The sequence below is a fragment of the Oryctolagus cuniculus genome, chromosome 12 (genome assembly GCF_964237555.1).
Source record: "Oryctolagus cuniculus chromosome 12, mOryCun1.1, whole genome shotgun sequence".
In the NCBI taxonomy this organism is placed as follows: domain Eukaryota; kingdom Metazoa; phylum Chordata; class Mammalia; order Lagomorpha; family Leporidae; genus Oryctolagus; species Oryctolagus cuniculus.
Genome location: NC_091443.1, coordinates 117,487,464 through 117,497,359, shown reverse-complemented (window position 1 = coordinate 117,497,359; position 9,896 = coordinate 117,487,464). Strand labels below are relative to the sequence as shown.

At 39.7% G+C, this 9,896-nt stretch overlaps 1 long non-coding RNA gene across 1 annotated transcript in view; it reads left to right on the top strand.

Moving 5' to 3' along the window:
• Positions 1 to 4,556: 4,556 nt before the first annotated feature.
• The window catches only part of LOC127485564 (uncharacterized), a 35,277-nt gene continuing 29,937 nt past the window's right edge, over positions 4,557 to 9,896 (top strand). The window contains exon 1 of the long non-coding RNA XR_011381185.1: positions 4,557 to 4,807. This is a non-coding gene — a long non-coding RNA (uncharacterized lncRNA). The remainder of the gene's footprint in view (positions 4,808 to 9,896) is intronic.

Sequence of the window (9,896 nt, the reverse complement as noted above, 5' to 3'; positions counted from 1 at the left end):
CCTACCTTGACTTTTACATTGTTGTAGTAACATTCTACTGAAGGGAAAAGTTTTCCTCATCAGCTGGATGTATTAATAATTCCCAAACTATGGTTCCTAATCAAAAAACAAGAAGGCAGGAGCAATACTTCCATAACAAGAACTTCTATTTCACTTTTCTCAAATGGTCACAGCCCAAGAACCATGACTCCCAAGAATAGAGTATCTTTTCTGATGAAAGAATAGAATGATTACATTCTTTTACCTAATAATTTCATTTTTAGGAATTTATTCTAAGGAAATAAAAGGAATAGACCACAAAGACATAATGGGCACATAATGTTCCTCTCAGTGTTTCTTAAAATAGTAACCCATCAACAAATAAGCAGGAAAACAATAGGGGGAAAATTCAAATATCTATCAGAAAAGAATATATAAGTCATTGTTGGAGCACCCAACAGGATTAGTCTACACATTGTCAACAAGAGAAGTGATCTCTTAAAGTCACCCGAGACAAAGAAAGATCTCCATCCTTAAAATCCACTAATAGAGTCTCATTTATGTTTCTTATTTATTTATTGGAAAAAATAGATTTCAATTAAAAATAAAATATATACAACATACATTCATTTACTATGAACAATGCGTGTGTGTTTTTTTTTTTTTTTTATTTGACAGGTAGAGTTATAGACAGTGAGAGAGAGAGAGACAGAGAGAAAGGTCTTCCTTCTGTTGGTTCACTCCCCAAATGGCCACTACGGCCGGTGCTGCATCAGCCCAAAGCCAGGAGCCAGGTGCTCTTCCCAGTCTTCCATGAAGGTGCAGGAGCCCAAGCACTTGGGCCATCCTCCACTGCCCTCCCAGGCCACAGCAGAGAGCTGGACTGGAAGAGGAGCAACCAAGACTAGAACCCGGTGTCCATACGGGATGCCGGCACTGCAGGCAGAGGATTAGCCAAGTGAGCCACAGCGCTGGCCCCAACAATGTGTATTTTAAAAAATAAGATGGGAATGGGATTCAAAGGTAAGTTTATTTTGGTGCATTAAAATTTGAAATTCATGAATCTGGGTGATTTTTAAAAACTTATTGAAAATGTCCATTATAAAAATCTATATGATATAAGAGTTTTTGAATCAAAATAATCTCTCAATGCATTTTACATGAATTCCTTGAATGGCCATTGTACATATTGTTTTGGAATTTATACACATTGTAAAATGGTTTAATAAAGTGAATTACCATATACATCATAATGCATATTTTTAAAAGTTAAAATTCTTTAAATTTTTCTCAAAAATTTTGGAGAAAACATTTTGAAGTGTAGTCACCATGTTTCACTTTTTTCTTCATCTTCCAAATCTTTCCTCTTTTATCCATTAATTATACATCTATATTTCCCCCCTCATTAAAATCTTTAAATTTGCTTTTCACTTCTGCAGCTTAGATGCTCTTTTCCTAGCTTCTGCACTGAAAGTTACTCCCCATTGTTATGTTTTAAGATCACGTATTATCCATTAGTGAGGACTTTCAAACTCTTCTGGCTAAAGCAACCCTTGTCCTCTCCTCTGGGACCTATCACATTATTTTATTTTTTATCCAGAGCACTTCAAATATTTAAACTATTTTACACAAAGCTATAATTTATACCACTTTCTTCAAATATGCTCTATGAGGGCAGAATTTTGACATTCAGGCCACTCCAGAATGTCAAATTAATTAATAGAAAAATCAGGTATGTGAATCTCACTAGCATCAACACAAGTTGGTAATTAGCCAGTAACACCATAAAGAAAAAAAACTGACAATCAGAGCAGTTCTGGTTGCTATGAAAGATTGATTTAGAAACAACAACTCAGATGTAGCCAGTAGTATATATAGAAATGTCTAACATGGGCTGTTTGGGAAATTTCATCTGCTTCTCTAAAAGAAATCAAGATGTGATATATTTTAAGGGACCATAGCCCTTTTGCAGACATGGAAAGGGTAGCTGATGGGCTGTGATTACCTGGGCACACAAGTGTAAAAAGTGGGTCTCTAATGGCTGAAGCACTAATTTACCAGTCAGTACATGTGGGTTTCAGAACTGGAGCCTGTGATGGAAACAGGTTGGGAACACATGAAGGAATAAAGAGGATGCAGTAAACCAGTGCTTAGAGATTGTTTATAACCTTAAATGCTTATGTTAGAATAAAACTGAAAATCAATCATTACAGCTCCCTTGTTAATTATAAACAAAAAATATCAGAGTATTGAAGAAAAAGAAGAAAAAAGGGAACAGCAGACATGTATGAAATGCTATACAATGTACCACAAATAAACAAGGACACAATGACTTTTTTTTAAGAAAAATGTTAACAAAGTTAACCATTAGGAAAAAACAATTAAGGAACAAATGGGGAAGGTAACACAAATAACCAGTTTAGGAATTAAAACAGTATCATTCTTTTGTAGAGATTATAGTTTTGACCAAGATACTAGAGAAAGATATGAAATTCCTAGGAGTAAAATTTGACTACAGAGATCAATATCCACCCTATTTTGAAAATCAGGTTTCCAAAACACAAATATAACATAAAATAGAAAAACTCCTATATAACGCAAGTAAGTTGAATCACATTTTGAAAACTCCAAACGGTCAACCCAGAAAGTCACACAATGACAATTTCAGGTCCAGAATTAGAGAATACTTCAAAATTTTACCGAAGAAAAAACAAATTTACATTTCAAAGACCTACCCAAAGTGAAAATAAGCAAAGCCTATTTTTTAGTTTCTTTTGGAAAACCACCATTACAGTGAGGATGGTGCAAGCAGGCCAAGACTTGAAATTAAAAAAGGGGGCTGGCGCTGTGGCACAGCAGGTTAAAACCCTGGCCTGAAGTGCCAGCGTCCCATATGGATGCCGGTTCTAGTCTTGGCTGCTCCTCTTCCAATCTTGCTCTCTGCTATGGCCTGGGAAAAGCAGTAGAAGATGGCCCAAGTCCTTGGGCCTTTGCGCCCATGTGGGAGACCCAGAAGAAGATCCTGGCTCCTGGCTTTGGATCAGTGCAGCTCTGGCTGTTGCAGCCATCTGGGGAGTGAACCAGTGGGTGGAAGACCTCTCTCTCTCTGTCTCTACCTCTCTCGGTAACTCTGTCTTTCAAATACATAAAATAAATCTTAAAAAAAAGAAATTAAAAAAATAAATTTTTGGATCAAGACTTGAAATAAAAATTAAGTTTTTAAAAGCATCTCTTTTCGGCCGGCGCTGCAGCTCACTAAGCTAATCCTCCGCCTTGCGGCACCAGCACACCGGGTTCTAGTCCCGGTTGGGGCGCCGGATTCTGTCCCGGTTGCCCCTCTTCCAGGCCAGCTCTCTGCTGTGGCCAGGGAGTGCAGTGGAGGATGGCCCAAGTGCTTGGGCCCTGCACCTGCATGGGAGACCAGGAGAAGCACCTGGCTCCTGCCATCGGATCAGCGCGGTGCGCCGGCCGCAGCGCACCAGCCGCCGCGGCCATTGGAGGGTGAACCAACGGCAAAGGAAGACCTTTCTCTCTCTCTCTCTCTCTCTCACTGTCCACTCTGCCTGCCAAAAAAAAAAAAAAAAAAGCATCTCTTTCATAAACAGAGCTACAAATATCCTCAGAAAAGTATTAATGTAATAAATGAAATCATCTAAGAAAATATATCAATAGGAAGCAGGGACATAATAAAAAATGCAAGGGTGGTTAACATTCCCAGACAGGCCTTCCAGGCAGGTACAAATCGCAAGAAGAAAATCCCATGGTCATTTAGATTTCGTGTTGGAAAGCATTTAGTGAAGTTCAGCAGCTAGGAAAGAGAAAACTGCTAGCAGAGCAACAACAAAAAAGCCAGCGACTTCTTTACTGTGCCTGAGAGTGAAATGAACCTACAGCAAATGACGCAAATAATAAGGGCTCATTGAAAGCTTTTTTCCTTACAGTAAACCTAGGCCATGATTCCTGCACTCTCTCTCAGACTTTCTACTACAGGTGTAATAAAGGAAATAAAACAGCAAAAAGTAATTACATGGTATAAAGATCAATTTCTAAGTCATAAAATGTGAATATACTGGGTGATGCTTATATACGGAGATAATCCATAAAAATCTAAAAACTGATAAATGAGATTACTGGAAGAATTATACATACGTATGTGTGTGTGTGTGTTCTAATTACTAAGTACTAGCAGGAAACAGAAAACAATAAAGGACAGGCAGACTAAAAAAAAAAACAAGTGAAATTGGAGGATTCAATTTTGTGATATCCTTAAATATTCTTTAAATCAATACTTAAAAAACCACAGATGATTCAACAGAAAAAGTATCACATAGATGATGAAAAAGAAAGACTCTGAAGCCAATAAACAGCCATTAAATGGTAACCGACCTGAGTTAGTTTACTGCAAGCTCCAAGTAGGAGCCTCTCAGGAAGATGCAGGTGGGAGCCCAGCAGTGAGCAGGACCAGAGAGGAGATCCCACCTCTCGCTGCAGGGAGGGTGGTGCGCAAGAGGACGAAGTTTCAGAAATGAACCCAAGACTCCTTCTTGCTTCTGCCTCCAGCAAGACCTGGAGTTATGCAGCACACTGATTGGCTGCATCTTTTATGACGTGTGCATCCTCACAGCTAGGCAAGCTGTCCAATCAGGTGTGGTAGCATAAGTGCTACGTAATCCCACGGAATCTTGACATCATAGTAGTCAACCAGTTCCGTGGTGGAGAGGCCCAAGGAGGGGGCTCCAACACTCAGAACTCTGAATGTAGCCCACGTCCATTGTTCTCGTACCTTCTTCCATCGCAGGAAGCTGCTCACCTAGGACCTCGGGACATGGTGCGTGGGGCTGAGCTTGAGGAGAGGGGAAGGCAGGGTGGGGAAGTTGTCAGAAAAGGCTGGCAGGATGTGGGCTTCCCAGAAGTTGTCGCTGGAGCCTGTAGGCCCCCTCTCATTGCTGATACGACCCTCCACTCAGCCCCTTCTGGTCTGCAGTACGGGGGCTGGACTGGCACCCGGGACCCCGGCGTCCTGTTCCTTTCCTGCTCACAGTCCAGGGGCCATCCCTGGGCAGCTGTTGGTGGCATCCCCTTGTCTTCCCCGATTGTGCAGTGGGGACAGGATGGTCATTATGGAGCATATGGGTTGTGTGCTGGGTTCCTGCAGCGAAGAGCTGTCACTTATTGGATCCTCAGTTCCTCTTCTCCCCGGGGTGACAGCATTCCCCAAGTTTTCTGAATAGTTCAGAAGCTGAGTCTCAGCTCATGGCCCTTGACTTCTTAGCGTAGCTCTTTCTGGGAGTCTGACCACGTTTTCTGTTGGTAACAACAGCGTCACAGACCAGGTAAGTTAATGAAACAGTTTTATTTTGATCAGGGCTTTGGTAGAGGTTTTAGGGGGGACAAGACGACACTGTATTTTGGTCTTGGATGTCATCTGAGCCTTTACATATTCCCTGAACTTTCAAATAAGAAATTTTAGCTAGTCACATTTATCAATGTTTTTAAAACTGTTTCTGTTCCATGAAAACCTTCCCAACCCCAAAGATATAAACCTTTTTTTTTTGAGTTTTAATTTTGATGTAGGGTGATTGTTTTCAAAGTTATTGGAGTATAATTGACAAACAAAATTTGTAGATATTCAAGGCCTGCACCTTGAAGTTTTGATATGTGAAGAGACTTTTTAAAAATTTATGGAAATTTCACTGTTTAATCCTGTTTTTCCAAACCTTTTGGAGTTCCCTTGTACATATACATTCTGAAATGATTAGGAAAATCAAACTAATATATCCATCACCTTACATAGTTTTTAAAAGAAAACCTAGTGCCTTAACAAGTTGTGAATATCTAATCATATATTCATAACATTTCTGAGCTGTACATTTTCTCCTAACTGTAAATGTGTGTCATTCAACTAACATCTTCCATTTCCTTCACTCTCAGCACGTAGTAAGCACTATTCTCTTCTGTGCTTAAGTCTGACTTTCTGAGATTCCATAAATAAGGGAGATTGTGTGGTATTTATCTTTCTGTGACATTTCAATCAGCCCAATGGTATATTCAAACTTTTCAATCCAGATTGTGACAAAATGTCAGAATTTCCTTGTTAAGGTTGAATGTGACTCCATTGTGTGTGTCTGGCATTTTCTCTACTCATCTGTTGATAGACAATGTTTATTTATATATCTTATTCGTGTGAATAATGCTCACATGAACATGGTTGTGCAGTTGTATCTTTGAGATAGTAATTTTATTTCTTTAGATGCACATCCAATAGTGGGAATGCTTTATCATTTGTTAGCTCCATTTTTAATTTTATTTGAGACACCTCCATAGTGTTCTCCATAGTGGATGTACTAATTTACATTTCTATAAACAATTTATATGTTCCCCTTTCTCCAATGCTGGTTCAATATTTATGTTTTTTTACTTTTTTATAATAGCTATTTTTACATACGTGTGATCATAACCATTGTGGTCTTGAGCGCAGTGCTGAGACCCTTTTAAATGCCTGTTGGCTGCTTATGGAAAAACTGATCCGATCCTTTGTCCATTTTTTATTACAATATTTCCTTTTGAATTGTGTCTATTCTTTATATTAATCCTTTAATCAGCTATGATTTGCCAGTATTTTCTCTCATTCCTTGCTTTCACTTTTCAGCTTTTCCTTTAGTATGTAGAACTTGATTTTTTTGCAGTCCTACTTCCTTATTTTTGCTTTTGTCACCTGTACATTTGGAGTCATACCTAAATCATTATAAAAGTCTGGCAAAGCCACAGTTTTAGATGTTGGTGATTTGAATCAGTGGATGAGAATGTCCTCTCTTTCTCTCTCCTTCTCCCTCTCCCCCTCTCTCTCTCTGTTTCTCTGTGTGTCTCTTTTTCTTTGAAACTAATTAATTGAGAAATTCTTTAAAAACTTCATGGAGTAATTGGTACCAAATCAGAGCTAGATGATAGTGAGTTCCTTGTGTTACATAGCATTGTGGGTGACTATAGTCCACTGTAAGCTATCCCATATTTTAGGAACAAATAGAGGAAAGGTGCTCCAAGGCCCTGAAGTATAATGGCAGAGAAGGGAAAATGTTGTTTACTCCAATCTATTCAGTACACATTGTATGCATGAATTAAAATCTCTCACTGCAGTCCATAGGTATGCATAATTATTGTCAACAAAAGAAACTCAAAACATCGTTCTTGGTGTGTAACATTAAGGGGTGTTAAAATACTTAAATTAGTATCACAACTAAAATTCTGATCTTTGGAAGCAGTTTATTCATACAAACATAATCTAGAAATATGTGAATTGGCATTTTTTAAAGATTGATTTTATTTATTTGATAGAGTTACAGAGAGAGGTAGAGACAGAGAGAGAGAGGTCTTCCATCTGCTGGTTCACTCCTCAAATGTTCACAATGGACTGAGCTGAGCCTATCCAAAGCCAGGATCTTCTTCTGGGTCTTCCACATGAGTGCAGGGGCCCAAGGACTTGGACCATCTTCTACTGCTTTCCCAGGCCATAGCAGAGAGCCGGATCAGGAGAGGAGCAGCAGGACTAGAACTGGTGCCCATATGGGATGCCGGCATTCAGGCCAGGGCTTTGACCCACTGTGCCACAGCACCAGCCCCATGAATTGGCATATTGTCATTCTAAGTGGAGTGATTAGGAGGCAGTATTTTACCTTACAATGGTAATTAGTACAACTTTTTAATTGTTTCATATAAGGAAAATGAAGTATTTCTTTAAGAGTATATGGAATTAGGGGTGGAGCCAAGATGGCAGAATAGTGAGGATGCGCACTGATAATCTGGGAAAAGATAGGTTGACAAAAGAGGAATTACAGTAATCACAGGGAAAGGCTTGGGGGAAAAATGCAGAGGAAACACTTCTGGATCTAGTGGATGTGACACAGACGACCAGCGGGGAGAGCAGGGACGCCCACAGCTCTGAGTCCACACATCAGCGCTGGAATGGGAGGTGAACTCAGTAACCTGAGACATTGGTGGGGAAACGGTGGACAGAGTCTAGAGGGAAGCAGGCTTGAGGAGGGAAAGTTCATCAGACTGACTACAGGAGAGAAGGAAGAAAAAAAAGTCGGGAGGTACTGGTATGGGCAAGTTTCTCTCTCCACTGACCTTGCAAAGGTGAGCAAGAGACAAAGAGCAGGTGCCATTCTGGATATACATAACAAAAGGGTAGAGCTAATGAACTGAGGTGCTACAATTCAGTGGCCTAGGCAACCCAGTGGGAGTCTCCAGGAGAAACTGAGCCCACACAGATTCTTTGGGCAGAAGCCAGAGATTGGAAGCTAAATACCATCAATTCTGCTCAGCTGTGTGGTATTACTTACCTCCTGATAAAAAAAAATTATGGTGACTTGATCAGCCCTCACTCTGACTGCTGATGAGCAACTTGATATGTTATCCCTCTTAGTATTTTGTTTGTTTGTTCTCCTTAATGCTTTTGGTTGAATACTATAATCAATACACAATTATTCTTAAGTGCTGAAACTTAACTGAAAAATGATCACTGTTAAATATAAAAGTGGGAATAAGAGAGGGAAGAGATGTGCAATTCGGGACATGCTCAACCTGACTTACCTCAAATGGTAGAGTTATAAACATAAGAGGGGATTCCAATTCAATCCCATCAAGGTGGCATGTATCAATGCCATCTCACTAGTCCCAGTGATCAATTTCTGTTCACAATTGATCATAATGATAGGACTAAGAACCAAAGGGATCACATAAACAAGAATAGTGTCTGCAAATACTAGCTGATAGAATAAAAAAGGGAGAGAATGATCCAACATGGGAAGTGAGATACACAGCAGACCCATAGAATGGCAAATGTCCTAACAGCACTCTGGCCTCAGAATCAGCCCTTAAGGCATTTGGATCCAGCAGAAAAGCCCATGAGAGTATTTCAGGCATGGAAAGCCAAGACACTCTAGGGAAAAAAAAAAAAAAAAACCTAAATGAAAGATCTCCACGAGTGAAATCCCAGTGGAAAGAACGGGTCATCAAAGAAGGAGGTACCTTTCTCTGAAGGGAGGAGAGAACTTCCACTTTGACCATGGCCTTATCTAAAAATTATCAGAGTCAGTGAACTCAGGGGACTTCCATAGCCTTGGCAGCTCATGACAAGAGCCTAGGGTGATTACCAATGCCATAAACAAGAGTGTCAATTTGTTAAGTCAACAACAGGAGTCACTGTGCACTTACTCCTCATGTAGGATCTTTGTCCTAGTGTGCTGTACATTGAGATTTAATGCTATAACTAGTACTCAAACAGTATTTTTCACTTTATGTTTCTGTGTGGGAGCAAACTGTTGAAATCTTTACTTAATGTATGCTAAACTGATCTGCGTATGAAGAGAATCGAAAATGAATCTTGACGTGAATGGAAGGGGAGAGGGAGTGGATAAGGGGAGGGTTGTGGGTGGGAGGGACGTTATGGGGGGGAAGCCATTGTAATCCATGAGCCGTATTTTGGAAATTTATATTCATTAAATAAACGTTTAAAAAATTAAATAAATAAATAAATAAAAAGAGAGAGATTTACCATGCATAACCTGAAGGTGTCACCTTTGCACACCCTTAACCCGGAAGAACCAAGCAGAGCTTTCTGGCCACACCCATCTCAAGCCTCCAAGGCTCCTCCAACAGCAGGCAGTCCACTTAACACAGACATAGTATTAAAAAAAAAACTCACAGTGAGGGAAGAAGAACTAACAATGCCAAGCAACAAACACAAAAATCAAGGGAACAAGATCAACAAAGACACTATGATGCCTACAAATAAACAAAACACCCCAAGCCAAGATTATGAAGATGATGAGATAGAAGAAATGCAAGATACAGATTTCAAAAAATTTATGATAAGAACATTTAGAAGTTTTCAAAAGCAAATCCTTGAACTACAGAAA